This window comes from Giraffa tippelskirchi, chromosome 1 (assembly GCF_054371585.1).
Source record: "Giraffa tippelskirchi isolate mGirTip1 chromosome 1, T2T-mGirTip1v1.2.pri, whole genome shotgun sequence".
Lineage (NCBI taxonomy): Eukaryota > Metazoa > Chordata > Mammalia > Artiodactyla > Giraffidae > Giraffa > Giraffa tippelskirchi.
In genome coordinates, this window is record NC_137275.1 from 136,903,993 (window position 1) to 136,926,284 (window position 22,292).

Sequence of the window (22,292 nt, forward strand, 5' to 3'; positions counted from 1 at the left end):
GAAAGGAGAGCTTATGACACAATGCTTAGCAAAGGATGATGGGAAACCAGAGATCTACTGACTTGGTGGGGCGGGAGGGTGTGTGTTTGGATGAAACGAGAGCTGAACTGGTGGCAGAAGAGTGGAAGACAAACAGGGTTAGATGCCAGACTTTGTCCTTTTGGTTGAGGGTGTGTTTTTCCTGAAAGAGCCTTAGGGACTAAAGGTAAAACTTGAACCGGAATTTTACAATTTCCTTTTGTCTGGCAACATCTCTTTTTATAAAAAAAAAAAAAAAAGGCTGTCCTAAAATAGTGAATTCTCTGACACTTTCCCTTGCTGGAAGTACATTACTTTGTTCAACGTGGAGTTCTCTTTTCGTAATAGTGTCTTTTTAATAAAAAGGTCCTACCGCAGTAACTGAAGTTTTAAATGAGGACTCTTTTAAAGTGTCAGTAAGAGACTTTACTGGCATGTGTTCAGTAAGACACCTGTTTGCGCTTTCTGTTACTTGGATTGCATAAAAACGTAGCTTTGCAAAGGAACTTGGCTTTCCTTGCAAGATACCTTATAGGTAAAGAGTCACAGTTTTGTTCCCGGTGCAGGGAATTTGAGACACAGAATGGAAGAAACTAAAGACAGTGAACCAGACTCAATTAAAGGTAACTGGCACCTCACTTCTGGATTTCTGGTATACTCACTTCAAGGGTGATTTTTCAGTCATTGGAAGTTCTCCACAATACTGAGGTCAGGTCAATATGCCACAGCAATCAGAACAAGATGAAGTTAAGTTAGATGTAAGAAAGCAGAAATCCAACATGAGACTGTCTTAAAAGCTTGATTTCCAATGAAAAATTCATCATGTTATAAATCATTTCAATGGCAAACTTAATGGCAAAATGATAATTCTTTCCAAGCTAACAGGCTTCTGAAAGTTGCAAACAATATTTAATAAAAACTGAAGCCCCTACATTGAGATTGTTCAGTATTAGGCTACACGGTTTTCCTGTACTGACACCAACACAAACAAAGAGCCTATCGTTTCCTGCTTCAACTTGTCCCTCCGAAGGTGGGATGGTGGCCCAGGATGACTCATTTCCCTCACAGACCGGACGTCGCCTTTCTAACAAGAAATGGCATGAGTGGAAAGCAAATTTCTAAATATTAAAGTGTTTGTCCTAGGAAGCTGAGGATGTCTATTAAATTAGGCAGAGTTTGAGTTAGTCGTCTTAATACTCACTTTGCATTAGATATGATTAATATTTCAGTTATTAAAGACAGATAAAGATGTCTTAACCTGACACATTTCCTTTCCATGTGTTTTCAATGAGGACCTGAGTTTATCTTGCCAGGACAATTAGAAGAGTAATTTGTTAACATGAGGACTTGCTTCATGAACCTAGAGGGTTTGTAGGCTGGCTTTCTTACTCGCCCCTTTAGAGAAGGTTCTTAATTGATTGTTGAATTGTGAGGAGACAGGACTCCAGTCTTATCCCTTCATTTCTATGTGATTTTTCCCCCCTCCATTTAGAAAAAAAATCGGCTATGCTACACAGCATGTGGGATCTTAGTTCACTGACCAGGGATCAAACTTGAGGCCCCTGCCTTGGAAGTCAGTCTTAACCCCTGGATTGCCACCCTTTTATTTTTTTTTCTCCAATACCTGAAAGAAAGAAGTCATTAGTAACTCTGAGGTGTAAAAATAAATGCATTTGCTCTCATAAGTTCTCGGGTAAAATATGTAAACTGTGAAACCCTAGTACGTTATTCCAATTTTAATAAAAGGAGGAAAACAGACCCCAGAGGAATTTAGGAACTTGATTAGGGTAGATTGGTCCAGCAGTTTAGACTTTAAATTCATGATTCTTTTCTAGTCTGTTTGTTGATTGATCACTTATGCATATACAGAGAAATTTAGTAAACACGCACCTTAAAAATCTTATTTTAAGATCTTGTTCTTTAGAATCAGAGGTTTGAAGCTGGCAGTCCACAGGCCTATTTTGGTCCTCAGAGATGTTTTGTTTGTACATAGAAAGCATTGATTTTTCTTTTTAGTTATCAATCTGTAAAAAAATACACAGGTTTCACATAAAATTTTGAATTTCCAGCTACTCTTAGAAAGTCAGAAGATCCAACATTTCTGCGTCTTTCTCCCCACATTAGCCACTGCTGCTGGAGCAGAGTCCCTGGCCCTTTTTAAACGGTGCCTGTGTCCTGACACTTTGTGCCCTTGATCTACCTAATGGCTAAAAGCATTTGAGTATGAGACCCTGCAGAGAAGGCGATGGCATCCCACTCCAGTACTCTTGCCTGGAAAATCCCGAGGATAGAGGAGCCTGGTAGGCTGCAGTCCATGGGGTCGCTAAGAGTCGGACACGACTGAGTGACTTCACTTTCACTTTTCACTTTCATGCATTGGAGAAGGAAATGGCAACCCACTCCAGTGTTCTTGCCTGGAGAATCCCAGGGACAGGTGAGCCTGGTGGGCTGCGCACAGAGTCGGACACGACTGAAGTGACTTAGCAGCAGCAGCAGCATGAGACCATGATTCTACAAATCACACTTTATTCTGTTGGCCTTGATGGAAAATTTTCTAGCATTGAGAATAAAGAATTTAAGCATATTAAGTAGTATTTGTATTCATTCAAAGAGATTGGGTACCAGAACAAAAACTTAGGGTCCTACTTAAAGTGAAGTCGCTTAGTCATGTCCGACTCTTTGCAACCCCGTGGACTGTAGCCCACCAGGCTCCTCCATCCATGGGATTCTCCAGGCAAGAATACTGGAGTGGGTTGCCATTTCCTTCTCCAGGGAATCTTCCCAACCCAGGGATCGAACCCAGGTCTCCTGCATTGCAGGCAGATGCTTTAACCTCTGAGCCACCAGGGAAGCCCAGGGTCCTACTTAGGGTTTAAAAAAAACACTTGAATTTTTTTTTTTTTTTTGTTAGCAAGAAGTGAATTCTCCTAACTTCCTACTTTCTCTTAAGTTTGTCCCAAGGCGCACTTGCAAATGGTTTCCCAAGACCGTGGCCGAACCAGCCCTCCTGTCCCCAACACACACATCACACACTTCTTCCAACAACTCTAATTAATGGTCTAGCAAAGCTCTTAAGATTCCCGAAGCTAATTAAACAGGTCTCACCCTTGTACCTCCCAATAGGTTGGGGAGTAGCTTGGCAAATGCTGTGATTGATATGAAAAGTAGCAAGGTATTCTTCAGCACTTTCAGCAGTGTTGTTGCTCTATGAAGCACAAGCATTCAACACAGTGGCCTTTTATCCTCGGTGCTTTTGGAGTGTGAGAACACCATGGAGGCTACACGCACCGCGGCTTATTGTGGGCTGAGAATCAAGACTGGGAGTAGAGGGCAGGCGGCAGGGGAGTGACTAGCGGGGAGAGGGGGCTGGCAGCTGTCATCTGGATAGCTTCTCCCTCCTCCCATTAGCCTGTTGTCCTAAAGCTCCATTCATTCATATTCATGGTTTCCACTCCTCTCATGCTTTCCAACCCTCTGCAGGCTGCCAAGGCCAGCTTTCTTTGCACATTTTATTTCCTTGATCGTCTTGGATTTTCATTTGAATTTACGAAGACTCATTGAACTGCTTCAGATAAAGGATGAGCTATGAGCAATTGGAGCTAGTTCATAGAGAATCTACTGGGAGAAGTTTATTTAAATATAAGAATTGAAGGCCAAATCTATAGTATAATACATTAACTACCCACTCCAGTATTCTTGCCTGGAGAATCCCAGGGATGGCAGAGCCTGGTGGGCTGCCATCTATGGGGTCGCACAGAGTCGGACACGACTGAAGCGACCTAGCAGCAGCAGCAGCAGCAGCAGCAGCAGCAGCATGTTCACTGACTTTTATTTATTTCTGTTTATTTCCTCCTAGGGATTAATTTATTCCATATGTATTAGTAATTTATTCCATATGTATGATGAGAGAACAAATGAGGAAAATGTTTTATAGTCTAATTACAAAAGTAATATTTATTTAGTATAAATGTTAAACTACAAAAAAATCATGAAAATACAAAGATATTTAAAATCACTCTATCCTACTGTCTATTATTAACTTTTGGATTTATTTTCTGTCATACGTGTATGTATATTAAGAAATTGAGATAATTCTAGACATGCTATTTCATTATCTGCTTGTTTATGTATTTTTCGCATCATATATTAAAGCTTTTAAAAAGTCTTTATAGAATTCCATTCTATGGGTATCCTATGATCTATTTTTAGAAAGATAGATTTTTCCTAAATTTGACACTGTTGATAAACAGTGCTATGATACCGATATTCATAAGCTTTCACACCCAAACTGTCAGCACATCTCTAATTTTTTCCTCTGAAAAATTACCCAGAAGTGACTTGTGAGTCAAAGAGTATAGCTGGGCTAATTGTGACCTCCAGAAACGTAGGAATTGAACCTTCTCTTGGCATTTTTTTTCTAGAGATGTATTTATTTATTTATTTTTGGCTGTGCTGGGTCTTTGTTCCGCGGGCAGGTTTCTCTGGTTGCTGCCAGCACGGGCTACTCTCTAGTGGTGGTGTGCAGGCTTCTCGCTGCCGTGGCTTTGCTTCTTGGGGAGCACCAGCTGGCTCCAGATGCAGGGGCTCAGTAGCTGTGGCTCGCGGGCTCTAGAGCACAGGCTCAATAGTTGTGGCCCACAGCCTTAGTTGCCCCGAGGCATGTGGGATCTTCCCAGGCCAGGGATGGAACCCTGTGTCCCCTGCATTGGCAGGCAGATTCTTAACCACTGGACCACCAGGGAAGCCCTCCTCATGGCATTCTATGAGAGCCCTAAATAGGGAGCTTTTCTCAGGATATCTTTTGGCTAAGCCCCTCTGAATATTCTTTAACTGCTTTTACCTAGATATTTCTACCCCAAGAAGAAAAATAACCACTTAGGTTTCTCGGCTTACAGGAAGAGGAAAGTGGAATGCTGCCAACTATGAAAATGTTTGGAAAGAGTCTGGGCCATCTTAACCACCATCCTAATTAACATTTGCTTTATATCATGCATGGGAAGCCAATTCTTCTGTCAGAAAACATAAATGTCTGCTGGGAAACATGTATTTGCTCTGAGGAACTCTTGGGACCAAGAAAATAAAATGCTTAATAACAACAGCATAATGAGGTCACAGGGGTGCTGAAAGCATTAATTAAAGAATGATTTAAAAGTTCTCCAGAAGCTTACAGAGAGGTGTGCTGTAGCCTCCCCAGGAGAAAGATTCAGTTCAGAATATGTGGATTCCTATACTGACAGAAACTAATATGTCTGACTACTTGGGGTGAGTTGATTAAATCAGAGCTAAATCTTAAAAACACACCTAATTACAGCTTTCCCTATTGTGAATGCAATGTGCCATATTTATTGGAATCCTATTATTCTATTGAGAAGATGAATCACAGCTCACCACACCCAATTATTTGAACATTTAGGTTGTAGAACTAAAATTTTAAATATATCTGTAAAGGTTTAGAATAGATATTGTACTGACTATTTATATATATTGATATATGCACAATGTCCTGATTTTGCAGCCAAAGAGCCATAAGAAGACAGGCCTGAACTGACCAATTGAATTACAATTTGAGGCTCTGATCAAAAAAAAAAAAGCCATGTTATATAAATACATCAAATTTGGACAAGTGCTTCCTAGTGTTGTCTATTGGAGCTTTAATTTTCAGTTATCCTTCTGGTTTAATGAGATTTCTAACTCCTAGCAAGAAAACCAGATTTTGCTATAGTAGCTTCCTTGGCAAATCTAACCTCTAATTGTCCGTGCAGTAAAATAATCCATGCAAAGACTACATGACTTGACTGTACAAGCTGATGCTGATACGAAGCCCCAGTTGGAAGACTTATATCTTGTAAGCAAAGCAACGCAGGGTTTTTCTTTGCTTTTAGTGCTCCTTAATTACTTAGAAAACCTATAACCTGGTGTTATTGCTTAGTTGCTCAGTTGTGTCCGACTCTGTGACCCCATGGATTGTAGCCCACCGGGCTCCTCTATCCACGGGATTCTCCAGGCAAGAGTATTGGAATAAGTAACCATTCCCTTCTCCACGGGATCTTCCTGACACAGGGATTGAATCCAGGTCCCCTACATTGCAAGCAGATATTTTACCACTTGAGCCACCAGGAAGCCCATAACCTGGTGGGGATATAGAGCTATTACATGCCTTGAAAGAGAATCTATGCTCATTATAATAATGTGTTGCCACCCTGATTGTTTTGTGAAAGATACTAATGTTCCATTGAGGTACCTGGAATTATAGTTCCTGTTCTCTGAGGACAGAAGGCCTCCCTTGAGAGAGAGGAGTTCTGGACTTTTCCTCTTTCAACATTGTTGAAAGGATACTCTTTCAACATTACATTTCTAGAGTGAATGTCCAAGATTAATCTTTCCTGATGGTTCTTTTGCCTGACTATCAAGCTGGATAAATTATTTAATTCCCACAACATTAATAATGTTAGCCCAGCAGTTGAGAAGTATGAACTTTGAACTCATTTAGACTTTTATATATTAACCAACTGTGATTTCCTTGAATTTCATTCATCACCACATTCATGGATCCATTCACTTATTGACGCATAACTGAACTGAGTATCTGAGTTGAGTTTAGCAACACTTGGTGCTATAAGGGTGGGAGCTCTTAGCTGATAGAGAGGACAGAAGAATTCCAGTACTATGTTCAGTGTTACTGTGGAAGTGTGCTCAGTGTGTGCAGGCACATGTTGAAAGTAGCTGACACTGCCTGGGTTTAATTTATTTTAGTTTAGTTTATAACTGCTTTACCCTGGACCTTGCTACTCCGGTTGTGGCACCCAGAGCAGCAGCATTCACATCACTCGCAGTTTGTTAGACATATGGCATCTCAGACCCTGTCCAGACCTACTGAATAATATTTTACATTTTAACAAGATCTCCAGGAGCCAAATCTTGTCACATGACTTAAACTCATATGTGGCTGTGGAAGGGACACCTTTACAAATGTATATTCTTAAAGGATTCAGCTGAGAGAGCCCACTCTTGATCAATTTTCAGTGAGTGATGGAATAATTTAGTACTGTAGCTCCCTTTCTTGTGTGTCTATGGCTTGGCAGTGTGACCATTAAGTGACTTAAATATACAGTCTTACTCATTTCTCTCTGGGGCTTCCCTAGTGGCTCAGATGGTATTTGGGGCAAATTACCTGTCAGATACCCGGGCCTTAAGAGACTATTTGCTATGGGATACATTTTACTCAAAGAATGCTTATTGAATCAACTTTTAAAAGATTTTTTTTTTTAATTCATAAGATCTATTTTTCTTTCGAGTTTGTTCTATTCAATTAAAAGAAAAGTGTGACATTTTATGATCATGGTAACAAGCGTGAGCATTATGAGGATGCAAGAAGAAAAGTTAACAATCTCTCTCCTTATTTTCTTTCCTACTTCCTTCCTCCCATTTCCTCCATGGACTGGCCTGAATTGTTCCACACCTTTCTCCTTCCTCTTGCAAATATGTGCATATACCAGGTTTTCAGTTTTACATGAAAGTAGACTACAATTTGCCTTTGCCCTCATGGGCTTCTCTTCTATTCTCTATCTCCTTTGCAAAGCTCTTTTTTTTCTTCCCTACAAGGATTCTCAATTTGAGCTGGGTCAGTGGTGGGCAAGGGGATGAGAAGGCTGTTTTCAGCTTAGATATCTCAAGAGTTCAAGGACATATGCCTATAAAGGTGGTAATGCAAAATCAAAGGTACTTATAAAGTATAAAAATGCTTATCTTGATCTTTAAGGAATTACCTTTCTAAGCTGGCATAGAGAAAAAGAGTGGTTGATCTCAAGATATGTCTTCCCCCAAAAAAACTAAGCAGCTTGATGGACAGTGACTATTTTTAGAAAGAAAATGTCTTATTCCAGTAGAATTATGTGGGGTCTAAAATGTCCTAAAAGGATGCTGCCATTGTTTATCTGAACCTGTTGCTGTGCTGTCTTGCACAGCTTCATCATTTGAGAAGAAAACATTCTTTTCCTTGATAAACACCATAAATGCACTTCTTTTTTCAGTTTTTCTAACTTTCTGGCACCAAAATCTCTCAGCCTGAAGGCATCTGTTTTATATGTTTGACAGCAGCGACAGCCTCAAGTGAACAGTTATAAATAGTATATATCTTAGTTTTAAAATTATGGACCACATGTTAATCTTGTCCATACTGTATAATCTTATTCTTGTGATGAAATAATATATATATATATATAAATATATATGAAGATTTTAGAAGTGTAAAGTACAAGGAATATTTGTTCCAGGTATTATTACTATTATTATCATTTTCCTCTGCCCAAGTATTCTTTATTATCTAAATATAACAGAGGCTGACTATATGAAATACATTTTTCCTTATCTGATGTGGGGTGGTTCCCTTTCCAGGGCCTGTTCCCAGCTAGGGAAATCTGTGCTTTTACTTGCAACTCTGGTATCCTGCAAACAACCCCCCAACCCCCACCCCACCCACACACGCAGTTTGCATTTTTCTGCTGATTAGGGAAATCCATGCCTAGCCATCTCCAACATAAGCAGAAGTCTGTACCAGCAACATAGTCGCTCTATCTTCCCATGGTGAGAGAAATGTGGTGCTTTTGCAAAGTTTTGAGGTCAGAGTGGCTTGAGCTCAAGATAAGAAAGTTAACCCCCAACATACTTGGTTTTCATGTAAGTCTATTTTACTGCTTTTTAAAAAAGAGTGAGAACTCAGGATTAGCAGCTGCTGGGTGTAGGTCTAAGGTCCAAACCAAGGCTTTGCTGGGGCACCTGCTGCTTTCAGAACTGCCTGGGAGGGAGAGAATCCCCTACACAAAAGGCTTCTGTTAGATTTCTGTGCATAGCTGAGAAAGCTTAAACGACAAGGGAAGAAAACCACAAGTGAGAGAGGAGGACAGACCAGGAGCAGTAAAAGGGAATACTGTTGACAAAAGGCTGTGCCAGGGCAAAAAGATACATGTGAGTATGAAACAACAGAGAAAAACTGAAAAACTAGCCCCAAATGGCTGAAGAGAAAAGCTGGTGGCAGCATCTAGATTTTTTGAAAAGGAAGATGGGAATCAAAATTATCTAAAACCCCCCAAGACAGTTAAAACATCATGGTTTGCCTTTTAGTCTGTGCAGGTTACTATTTTTTTTTTTTTTTTCAGAATAAGTAGGAATGATTGAGTCCCTGCCATGGAATGGTTGTAACCCTAGGCCAGTCCTTCTCCTAACCCTGGCATGAGATAAGCAGGCATACGCAGCCTTGAAATGTACATTCTGGAAGCCAGACTTGCCTTGGTGCGCTCATCATGATGTCATGCAGTTCTGTTGGGTATACAAAAAGCACCCTGTGTGATTAAGTCAGTACCATTTGGTGGATGTGAGATGAGTGCAATTGTGTGGTAGTTTGAGCATTCTTTGGCATTGCCTTTCTTTGGGATTGGAATGAAAACTGACCTTTTCCAGTCCTGTGGCCACTGCTGAGTTTTCCAGATTTGCTGGCATATTGAGTGCAGCACTTTCACAGCGTCATCTTTGAGAATTTGAAATAGCTCAACTGGAATTCCATCACCTCCACTAGCTTTGTTCACAGTGATGCTTCCTAGGGCCCACTTGACTTCACATTCCAGGATGTCTGGCTCTAGGTGAGTGATCACACCATCGTGATTATCTGGGTCACGAAGATCTTTTTTGTACAGTTCTTCTGCGTATTCTTGCCACCTCTTCTTAATATCTTCTGCTTCTTTTAGGTCCCTACAATTTCTGACCTTTATTGAGCCCATCTTTGCATGAAATGTTCCCTTGGTATCTCTAATTTGCTTGAAAAGATCTCTAGTCTTTCCCATTCTATTGTTTTCCTCTATTTCTTTGCATTGATCGCTGAGGAAGGCTTTCTTATCTCTCCTTGCTATTCTTTGGAACTCTGCATTCAAATGGGTATATCTTTCCTTTTCTCCTTTGCTTTTCACTTCCTGTCTTTTCACAGCTATTTGTAAGGCCTCTTCAGACAGCCATTTTGCTTTTTTGCATTTCTGTTTCTTGGGGGTGGTCTTGATTCCTGTCTTCTGTACAATGTCACGAACCTGCATCCATAGTTCATCAGGTATTCTATCAGATCTAGTCCTTTAAATCTATTTCTCACTTCTACTGTATAGTCATAAGGAATTTGATTTAGGTCATACCTGAATGGTCTAGTGGTTTTCTCCACTTTCTTCAATTTCAGTCTGAATTTGGCAATAAGGAGTTCATGATCTGATCCACAGTCAGCTCCCGGTCTTGTTTTTGCTGACTGTATAGAGCTTCTCCATCTTCAGATGCAAAGAATATAATCAATCTGATTTTGGCGTTGACCATCTGGTGATGTCCATGTGTAGAGTCTTCTCTTGTGTTGTTGGAAGAGGGTGTTTGCTATGACCAGTGGGTTCTCATGGCAGAACTCTATTAACCTTTGCCCTGCTTCATTCTGTACTCCAAGGCCAAATTTGCCTGTTATTCCACGTGTTTCTTGACTTCCTACTTTTGCATTCCAGTCCCCTATAATGAAAAGGACATCTTTTTTGGGTGTTAGTTCTAGAAGGTCTTGTAGGTCTTCATAGAACTGTTCAACTTCAGCTTCTTCAGCGTTACTGGTCGGGGCATAGACTTGGATTACCGTGATAATGAATGGTTTACCTTGGAAACGAACAGAGATCATTCTGTCATTTTTGAGATTGCATCCAAGTACTGCGTTTCAGACTCTTTTATTGACTATGATGGCTACTCCATTTCTTCTAAGGGATTCTTGTCCACAGTAGTAGATATAATGGTCATCTGAGTTAAATTCACCCATTCCAGTCCATCTTAGTTCACTGATTCCTAGAATGTCGATGTTCACTCTTGTCATCTCCTGTTTGACCACTTCCAGTTTGCCCTGATTCATGGACCTAACATTCCAGATTCCTATGCAATATTGCTCTTTACAGCATCGGACCTTGCTTCTATCACCAGTCCCATCCACAACTGGGTGTTGTTTTTGCTTTGGCTCCATCCCTTCATTCTTTCTATAGTTATTTCTCCACTGATCTCTAGTGGCATATCGGGCACCTACAGACCTGGGGAGTTCATCTTTCAGTGTCCTATCTTTTTGCCTTTTCCTACTGTTCATGGGGTTCTCAAGGCAAGAAGCCAGGCTTCAGCAATACGTGAACCGTGAACTTTCAGATGTTCAAGCTGGTTTTAGAAAAGGCAGAGGAACCAGAGATCAAATTGCCAACATCCAATGGATCATTGAAAAAGCAAGAGAGCACCAGAAAAACATCTATTTCTGCTTTATTGACTATGCCAAAGCCTTTGACTGTGTGGATCACAATAAACTGTGGAAAATCCTGAAAGAGATGGGAATACCAGACCACCTCACCTGCCTCTTGAGAAACCTGTATGCAGGTCAGGAAGCAACAGTTAGAACTGGACATGGAACAACAGACTGGTTCCAAATAGGAAAAGGAGTACGTCAAGGCTGTATATTGTCACCCTGCTTATTTCACTTATATGCAGAGTACATCATGAGAAATGCTGGGCTGGATGAGCACAAGCTGGAATCAAGATTGCCAGGAGAAATATCAACAACCTCGGATATGCAGATGACACCACCCTTATGGCAGAAAGTGAAGAAGAACTAAAGAGCCTCTTGATGAAAGTGAGAGAGGAGAGTGAAAAAGTTGGCTTAAAGCTCAACATTCAGAAAACTAAGATCATAGCATCCAGTCCCATCACTTCATGGCAGATAGATGGGGAAACAGTGGCTGACTTTATTTTTCTGGGCTCCAAAATCACTGCAGATGGTGACTACAGCCATGAAATTAAAAGATGCTTACTCCTTGTAAGGAAGGTTATGACCAACCTAGATAGTATATTAAAAAGCAGAGACATTACTTTGCCAACAAAGGACTGTCTAGTCAAGGCTATGGTTTTTCCAGTGGTCATGTATGGATGTGAGAGTTGGACTTTAAAGAAAGCTGAGCGCTGAAGAATTGATGCTTTTCAACTGTGGTTTTGGAGAAGACTCTTGAGAGTCCCTTGGACTGCAAGGAGATCCAACCTGTCCATCCTAAAGGAGATCAGTCCTGGGTGTTCATTGGAAGGACTGATGTTGAAGCTGAAACTCCAATACTTTGGCCACCTGATGTGAAGAGCTGACTCATTTGAAAAGACCCTGATGCTGGGAAAGATTGAGAGCAGGAGGAGAAGGGGACGATAGAGGATGATATGGGTGGATGGCATCATCGACTCGATGAACATGATTTTGGGTGGACTCGGGGAGTTGGTGATGGACGGGGAGGCCTGGCATGCTGCGGTTCATGGGGTCACAAGGAGTAGGACACGACTGAGTGACTGAACTGACTGACTCGGTGGATGTGTCATGAACCCTCTGTAGGTGTGACATACCCTGATATTGGCTGGGCTAAATGCTGAGCTGAGTTGGGTGGGATGGTTAGAGTTCTGAATCACGTTGCTCTTGTGGCTGTTACCACAGCCTCCTCCCTGTAAGAGCTACGTTCTTACAGGAAGATTTTGTCTTTGTTCCACCTGATGCTCTCCTTCCTCTGCCTCCCATGTTTACAACATAAAAGGAGACCTGTTGGTAAGGGAGTTTGGGAAAGTCGCTTGCAGCCTTCCAGCCCCAGGGGCGACACAGCAGAGAGTAGGAGGGCAGGTGTGAGGGGAGAGACAGCAGATCAATAATCATCACCTGACTCAAGGGGAGCCAGTCTGCAAACTAACAGACCTATGGACTTGCCTGGTTTGAAAATAAATCTCTATCCCATCAGAGACAGGTTGTCACAATAGACTCTTTTTCTCAGAAATACTGGGAGTGAAGATTATCAGACAGCAATGAAAACCCAAAGGTACGCCTAAAAGGCCGTAAGTAAACCAAGTTTGAGATGGCAGAAACATGATTGGGCAAAAACCATAATAAGGCAGGGAAAAGATGTACAGCATCGAGGTGTGAAAGATGCACATGGAGAACCTGTGGAAATAGTTGAGTTATTCATGGCAAATACAAGACTGGAGATCTTTCAACTCATGCTCGGAAGGGTCAAGCAGTCCCTAAATAGCAACCTAGAGAGAGAGGGAACTTACCAGATCATAAGAACTTAGGTACTCATGGTTCAGCAGACAGCATGAACTTCCTGTTCACATCAGTCCCCCCTTTCCTTTCAAGTCCCATGGGGGTTTTGTGGATGTGGGCCCTGGTGGGTGCTTTGCACACAGGGGCCTGTTCTCAGCTCAGCAACACTGAGCTTAGGTACACTGTACCACCCCCCACCCCAACATCTTACAGGAGGACCTGCCCATCCTCCCTTCCAGACGGTCCCATTATCTTTATTACCCTGGAGTGTAGACAGATCTTCTCTGGGTTGGAGTTGTTCCCTGTCTTTACTCTGCTGATCAGGAAACAAATGTGCCCTCTGGAGGGGGATACTGTCTCTCGCTTCCTACGCTGTTTATTAAAGGAAACTTTCCAGAAAAGACAGTCTGGGAATCAGACTTGCAGAAACAACATGGAGAATTATCTCCCCACCCTGAGGACTCTCAGACTCCCTTGGTTCTCATTCCGATTTAAACAGAGCAAGTCCTACGTATTTTTCTTATTGCTGTTACGTTCTTAAAAGCACCACTTTCCCCTTCCACTCGCCTGGATGGCTTTCTGCTACTTACTGTAAAGCTGCGGAATTGGCACAAAACTGTAAAACCTAGGCTGTGATCAGAATGTGGGAACTTGAATGCCAGGTGAAAGTTATAATCAAACACGAAACCCCGATACTTGGATGCCGTGGAGCGTGCGTGCGTGCTACGTTGCTTCCGACTCTTTGCAACTCTGCGGACGGTAGCTCGCCCGGATCCTCTGTCCAAGGGATTCTCCAGATAAGAATACTGGAGTGGGTTGCCATGCCCTCCTCCAGGAGATCGTCCCAACCCAGGGATCGAACCCATGTCTCTTTACATCTCCTGCCATGGTACTTGACCAATTATGCTTGAATAACATCTCAAGGAGTTTGTACTTCTATGGCCAACAGTTAATATTAATAATATAAAGTGTTAGTCACTCTGTTGTTTCCGACTCTTTGTGACCACATGGACTGTAGCCCGCCAGGCTCCTCTGTCCATGCAATTTTCCAGGCAAGAATACTAGAGTGGGTAGCCATTCCCTTCTCCAGGGGATTTTCCTGACCCAGGGATGGAACTCAGGTCTCCTGCATTGCAGGCAGATTCTCTACCGTCTGAATCAGGAAAGTCCATCTACCACAGAGTAAGTAGTATATAGAAGTATTGACTATGGTCTTTATAGTTATTAACATGTGATCAGTGTGTGGACTGGATGCCTGCTGCAGCCAGCGCAGCAGGTAGGGATCGAAAGTGCTCAACGCACATTTTGGGAAAAAGAAACTAGAGACAGAATTAAAGTTTTAAAGATGGGACCAGGGGACTCAAGACCTCTTGGATCAAGAGCCCTGTTCCTTGGAGCTACATCACTTTTATTTAGTGTCTTGGCAAGCAGAAAGTATCTGTTGTGTTACAATGAAGTCAGTCTCCTGTATCCCTGGTCACATCTCTCCCGTATCCCTGGTCACATCTCCCATGATTACTTTAAACTATCTTTGTTATTTTCTTGTACAAAGCTATCACCTAGCTGGAGGTCATAGACCCGCATATGCCTTGGGAAAACATCTTAGTGTGTGCACACGCAGCGTTCTGAACTTGCCCTGACCTGGCGTTCCAAGGTCCACACTACGTTTTTCCTTAACTTAGGGTATGCCGACCCCAGCTAATCAACCCAATGTACTTTTATTTGGGTTATGCTGTATTGCTATATTTTGCTTTTATTCTTTTCCCATGGTGATTTTCTCATGGCTTAGACAGAGCAACAGGCAGCTGACTATTAACCCCTGCAGATGCCAATGAGACATCCTACAGAAACTGTCTACCTGGCAATGGAAAATGCTGATCTGGAGCTTGGATGAGTGGTCTGTTCAAAAACAGTGGTAGGGTCGATTTTCCAGGGTGGTTCATATGTTGTTAAAGGCTGAGTTAAGTTTTCATGAACTGAGGTATATGGTCCCTGTCGTATGTCTCAGAGTCCCATGCTAGCCCCTTGCTAAGGTGTGGGTGTAGTTTACTGGCTAGTCCCCTGGTGAGCCCAATGCCTGGTTGTGAATGCCTGCAGACAAAGCCCCAGGTGTGTGGGATCCTGAGTTCTGAGACAGTGAGGAGATGTGTTCGGAGAGGGCAGAGGGGTTGATTTGTGCAGGCTTCAAGCCCACAGGGGAAGGACAGGGCTCAGGAGGTGGGCAGGCCTGAAATGCACCAAGAACAAGCCTCCTGGAATTCCTGCAGGGGAGCCTTTGCATGCACGTTAAGTTGCTTCAGTCAGTCAGTTCAGTTGCTCAGTAGTGTCCAACTTCTTGCAACCCCATGGACTGCAGCACACCAGGCTTCCCTGTCCATCACCCTGTCCACTGAGTCGGCAATGCCATCCAACCATCTCATCCTCTGTTGTCCCGTTCCCCTGCCTTCAATCTTTCCCAGCATCAGAGTCTTTTCCAATGAGTCAGTTCTTCGCATCAGGTGGTCAAAATATTAGAGTTTCAGCTTCAGCATCAGTCCTTCCAATGAATATTCAGGACTGATTTCCTTTAGGATTGACTGGTTGGATCTCCTTGCAGTCTAAGGGACTCTCAAGAGTCTTCTCCAACACCACAGTTCAAAAGCATCAATTCTTTGGCACTCAGCTTTCTTTATAGTCCAACTCTCACATCTATACATGACTACTGGAAAAAATAGCTTTGACTAGATTATCCTTTGTTGGAAAGATAATGTCTCTGCTTTTAAATATGCTGTCTAGGTTGGTCATAGCTTTTCTTCCAAGGAGCAAGCATCTTTTAATTTCATGGCTGCAGTCACTATCTGCAGTGATTTTGGAGCCCAAGAAAATAAAATCTGTCACCATTTCCATTGTTTCCCCATCTATTTGCCATGAAGTGATGGGACCAGATGCCATGATCTTTATTTTTTGAATGTTGAGTTTTAAGCCAACTTTTTCATTCTCCTCTTTCACTTTCATCAACAGGCTCTTTAGTTCTTCTTTACTTTCTGCCATAAGGTTGGTGTCATCTGCATATCTGAGGTTATTGATATTTCTCCTGGCAGTCTGTTTTTTTTTTAATTTTAAATATTTATTTATTTGGCTGTGCCAGGTCCTAGCTGCAGCATATAAACTCTTGGTTGCAGCATGTGGGATCTAGCACCCCGACTAGGGATTGAACTCAGGCCCTCTGCATTGGGAGCTCAGACTCCTAACCACTGGACCACCAGTGAAGTCCCTCTCCCGGCAATCTTGATTCCAGCTTGTGCTTCATCCAGCCTGGCATTTCGCATGATGTACTCTGCATAGAAGTTAAATAAGCAGGGTGACAATATACAGCCTTGATGTACTCCTTTCCCAATTTGGAGCCAGTCTGTTCCATGTCCAGTTCTAACTGTTGTGTCCAACTCTTACAGACTTTAGCCTGCCAGGTTCCTCTGTCCATGGGATTCTCCAGGCAAGAATACTGGGTTGGGTTGCCATGCCCTCCTCCAGGGTATCTTCCTGACCCAGGGACTGAACCTATGTCTCTTATGTTTCTGGCATAAGCAGTGGGTTCTTTATTGGTAGTGCCATCTGGGGAGCCTTTAGGGCGGCTCTTTCATGTGGATGGGTTAGAGCAGGGGTCCCCGGGTTACAGCACTGGTCCGTGGCCTGTTAGGAACCAGACTATACCGTAGGAGGTGAGTGGCAGGCAAGTGAGCAAAGCTTCATCTGTATTTACAATCTCTCTTCATGACTTGTATTACCACCCGAGCTCAGGAAAACAAGCTTAGGGCTCCCACTGTTTCTGCATTATGGTGGTATAATTATTTCATTATATATCACACTGTAATAATAATAGAAATAAAGTGCACAATGAATGTCACGCGCTTGAATCATCCCCAGACCATCCCCCCACTGCTTCCTGGTCCATGGGAAAATTGTCTTCTGTGAGACTGGTCCCTGGTGCCAAAAAAGGTTGGGGACTCCTGGGTTAGAGTGACTTCAAAATTGGAGGCTAACAGCAAATGGTTTTCAAGTTCTTGATGTGTTTTATTTAAAGTAAAAATAAGCTCACAATAATGGTCTTTACTCTGTTTTCTGCTTCCCACCCATCGGATTTGCACAGGGAGAAATGTGCACTTCCCATGGTTTCCTGCCCCACCCACGTTTTTGTTTTGTTCCATTCTGGGCTTGATATTGGTCCGTTCTAACTGGAAGCATGGAGATCGCCTCCTCAACCCCCACCTGGTAGGCAGCAGAGGCCCTGGGAAACCTGGGAGAACTTGTGTGATCCTGGGCTTCTGTGACAGCTCCCCCTTCTCTCCTCATTAACTTGAGTCTCTGAAGGGGAACCCTCATGAAGAACACCCAGTCACTTCTATTTTCAACCTGTCCTTAGCACCGGATGATCTTGACAAGTTGCCCTTTTTCAGAAGAACATCTGTCACGAAATGCAGGTAGCAAGTCTCATTGAGGACTCTCCTGCCCCACAAAGGCTTAGGGAAAACTTGACCTCAAACCCAATTCCTGACACTGTGAGTTCAACATGGCCCCTCACCCCTGCTCTGGCCCCCTTCTCCTCTGCCGCCTTCACCCCTGCTCTGGCCCCCTTCTCCTCTGCCCCTCTCACCCCTGCTCTGGCTCCCTTCTCTGCCCCCTTCACCCCTGCTCTGGCCCCCTTCTCCTCTGCCCTTCTCACCCCTGCTCTGGCCCCCTTCTCCTCTGCCCCCCTCACCCCTGCTCTGGCCCCCTTCTCCTCTGCCCCTCTCACCCCTGCTCTGGCCCCCTTCTCCTTCTCTGTCCCTGCTGCTGCATCATCCCTGCTGCAGCCTCTTCACTTTTATTCAAAATCCAGCCTGGATTCTGAGTCTTGTCCTTGTTCCATTTCTACAAGAAATCCCGTGGAAATCAGCATTTTCCTGGGCCTCTAGTTTTATTAATGATTTCATGAGAGGTGGTGGGCAGAGCAGGGGCCACTTCAGCCATAACCAGCCCTCTGCCATGCCCCCAGCACCTCTTCATGTGCCACCAGCCCTGTGTCCTGCTCCTCCTGCCCCTCACCTCCTGCTGTGCACGGGATGAGGCCTTCGTGACTTTCCGAGGACCTCGGTCCTCTTCTGCCCACACACATGCCGAGCATGTCAACGTGTGCCCACACCCCACGTTAAATGTAGTTTCTGCTGCAAGAAATGAAAAGCGTTTTTATAATTTTGCTTTTGAGATTGACTATAAGTAGCTCATTCAATTCATGATTGCTCTGATTTCCCGGGAGTTATTCATTCACCTGTTTTTGAAAAGTGAGACAATGTATTAATAATTTACCATATAGAATAAAGTATCTTTGGATATTGGTCTCCCCAGGTGGTTCATTGGTAAAGAATCTGCCTGCCAAAGATCCCCTGGAGGAGGAAATGGCAACCTGCTTCAGTATTCTTGCCTGGAAAATTCAGTGGACAGAGGAGCCTGCCAGGCTACAGTCCATGGGGTCACAAAGAGTTGGACATGACTAAGTGAGCACATCTTTGAATATTAGATCTGAAAGTTATCAACTCAGCATTATATATTTATAAACATTTACTTATACATTTGTTAATTTGTATGTGTTTCTCTTTTAAACCTTAGAGTATTTAGGTACAGAAATGTAAGTCTTAGAGTATTTAGCTACCATAGGCATTGTAGCTATGCTTTCCAGTGGATGAGACAGCTTTGGCAGGAGGCATGTCTACAAGCAAGAACCTTTAGGAATAGAATCCAGTCCCAACCATGGCTCATCCCTTGCCAGGAGCAGGCATATCCCTTGCCAGGAGCAGCCCCATCAGGCCAATCCAGTTACCCTTATGTCTTCTGGAATGATGATGAGCACAATTATGTTTGTCTCATTACACATATTTTTGCAGAGCCCGTGCGTACTTGCTAAGTCACTTCAGTCATGTCCGTGCATGCTAAGTCACTTCGGTCGTGTCCAACTGTTTGTGACACTATGAACCATAGCCTGCCAGACTCCTCTGTTCATGGGATTCTCCAGGAAAGAATACTGGAGTGGGTTGCCATGCCCTCCTCCAGGGGATCCCAACTAAGTTTTAAAATAGCCATGAAGTGCATTCCTCCTACAGGGATTTCATCAGGCACCTTAAGCAGCCTTTAGAGAACATTTCACTTGGGGGTTGGCTTGGTTTCAAGTGTGGAAGAGGAGACCACAGGCATCCTGGCAGGAGCAGTAGCCTGGGCAGAGATGTGGAGGCAGGGGCTGCAGTGAGCCAGGTCTGGTTAAAAAGTTAAACCCAGAACAGCCGTGGAAGCCACGCTGAACACTTGGGACCTTACCGCACAGGTCATGGGGAAGAAGTGACATTCCAGCAACTGGCTCAGTTAACAGACTGAGAGTCACATGGGGCGAACATCCTTAATTCTTCTTTTCTCAGCTTCCTCCCCTCCATCCTTTCAGGCATTTTTTTTTTTTTTTTGGTAAGGAGAGACTTTATTCAAAAGGATTATTGCAATTCGGGGAAGGGGCTTATTGCACTATTGGGAGGGGAGAGCATTATGGAGAGTGCTCCATTTATCAGATCTGTAAGTTTTTGAAAGGTCAGACAGAAAAGGGCCTTTTCGTCATGGGAAGGCTAGTCAGCAAGGCTAGAAAGAGAGTGAGATGAGCAGCTGGCTTGACTAGACAATTGACCAGGAAAAGTTTTCTTTGAGGTCAGTTGGAAAGGGACTTCTCCCCACCCCACCCCCACTCCAGGCTGCCTGCAGAATCTTGGCTCCCCAACCAGGGATGGAACCCATGCCCCTGTAATGGAAGTGTAGAGTACTAACCACTGGACCACCAGGGAAGTCCCAGGAAGAGGCTTCTTGGTAGGAGCTCAAGCATCTTTTAACATCACTATTTTTATTAACGGGTAGATGAGTGCAGGTACCCAGTAAGCCCCAGAGGAGACTTGGTGTAAGCAGAACTGATGGAATAAGCATCCAGACATTATTTGGAGTTTTCAGTGACCACTGGTGCTCCATGTACTTTATGTTTGGATTATTCAGTGTTTTTCCCATCCTTTAATGTTAGGTCTCTTCAGCCAAATGATAAGGTTGAACAGGGTGGAAATTACAGGGTGTGGATCACAGTGGGTGTTTAGCAGAAGCCATCACTTCCATTTGTGCTGCAAGGTCTCCCAGAAGTGGCTCTTTTTTCCTTTTGTTTTATGTTTTTTTTTCCCCCTGCATTTTACTTATCATGATTTTTCTTTGCTTGCTTGCATGTCTCTTTTTTCTCTCCTTTCTTCCATCCATGGAGTTGATAGGAGATTCTTTTTTCTTTTTCTTTTCCAGTGATTGCTTTTTTAGGAAAGTGGTAGCCTATGTTTAAAACTCAGATTTCTCATAAAACTCAGAATTCCCAGCTTTGTTTGAAAGTTGACACACAGGACCCTGGACAGTATTCCCGTGGCAAAAGTCCATGAGAACTGCCTTCTGCAAATAGTTATTCTCTCACCAGTTTACCCCAGGCCCCACTATTCTCTATTGTCTCTCCTACTCTGTGGAAGTATCAGTTGTCCTTTCATTTGAGCTATTGCTTTCCTGTATCTGCTGTTTACTCATGTATATGACTTTGCTGGCCCCAGAAGGTGTCTAAATTTGTGACCATTTTTTAACTGGAAAATTAAGTGGACTTACATTTGTTATCATTACTGATATATTTTAATTCATGTCTGCCAGAGTCTTCTGTGCTCTCTCTTTGTCCCACAAAATCGGTTTCTTCTCTCCTTTCTTGTCTTCTTTTGGGTTGATTTTGTTGTCTCACTCTACTTTTTTCTTCCTGTACCACCCTGAAAATTATACTGTTTTTTATCAGTCTAAAAAACTGATTGTGGTTAACTATCAGTGTTTTATACTTAAAAAAGTTTAGTGATTAACCTAGTAATTATAGCTTGTGACTTTAACTTACTGAATTCTAAAGCAATCAATATCTTTATTCTGAACAACACCCTTCCCTTTTCTGCCGCGCCCCCACTTGTATGTTAGTTGTTTTATATATTTTAAGTCTATATATTTCTTTTCTTTTACAACCTCACAAAGCATTACTTCTTTTATGCTTCTGTAGAGTCAATGCTTGCACTGATTTATCATTTTCAGAAAATATTCACCATTTTCTGTCTTCTTCATTCTTTCTTATAGTTTGGGATCTTTTATCTTCTTGTATGGTCTCAATTCCTTCTTCTAGCTCCTTTTATGTCTTAAATCTCTGATCAATTTCCTTGACTTGAACTATAGTCTTTAAATTTTCTTTAATGAAGATCTGCCCATGGTAATTTTTTTTTTTCTGATTTTATTTATCTTTTCACCTCTCATCTGAGTGCTCTTTCTTCCTTCTCCCTGCTTTTACTTTGGAAAGTATACATTACATTTCTTCTTCCCATCCCCACTCTTATTTCCCTTAAAGTTATAATTAAAATTATAATATGCACGCTTAGCTTTAAAAAACTTTTTAAAAAATTTGCTTATTTATTTTTTATCACCCTTGGTCCTCGTTGCTGCGTGCAGGCTTTCTCTAATTACAGAGAGTGGAGACTACCCTCTGGTTGTGGTGTGTGGGCTTCTCGTTGTGGTGGCTTCTCTGGTTGCGGAGCTTGGGCTCTAGGCCTCACAGGCATCAGTAGTTGTGGTGCACAGGCTTAGTTGCCCTAAAGTACGTGGGCTCTTCCTAAACCAGGGATAGAACCAATGTCCTCTGCACTGGAAGGCAGATTCTTAACCACTGGGCCACCAGGGAAGCCCCTAAAAAACTCTTTAGAAATTCTTCAAAATAGATATTCTACCAAACAACACAAAGACATTAAAATACTTTAAGATAATCATACTTCCATATTATTGCTATCTAATATTTTAGTTCCAAGTCATTTATAATGTCTCCCCTCCATTAATCTTAAAAAAATTTAAACAGCATGGTTATTTACAAATTTACTATCATCTCTATTATCCTCTTTGCTCATTATTGTTTATGTTACTCTTTTCTGTGTTTAATTTACTTTAAATTGAATGTATTATTGTTATTTAATATTTTTTTTTCTTTTTTAATTTTTTTAAATTAGTTTATTTTCTATTTTTTAACTTTACAATATTGAGGGAGGCTTGAATTGGGTATTCTTTTCTTTGTATAGATATGTCTATATTTTACCCCATT

General features: G+C 42.5%; 1 protein-coding gene across 6 annotated transcripts in view; it reads left to right on the plus strand.

Annotated features, from left to right (window-relative positions):
* The window catches only part of MOB3B (MOB kinase activator 3B), a 291,141-nt gene that overhangs the window by 28,197 nt on the left and 240,652 nt on the right, over positions 1–22,292 (plus strand). The window lies entirely within an intron of this gene.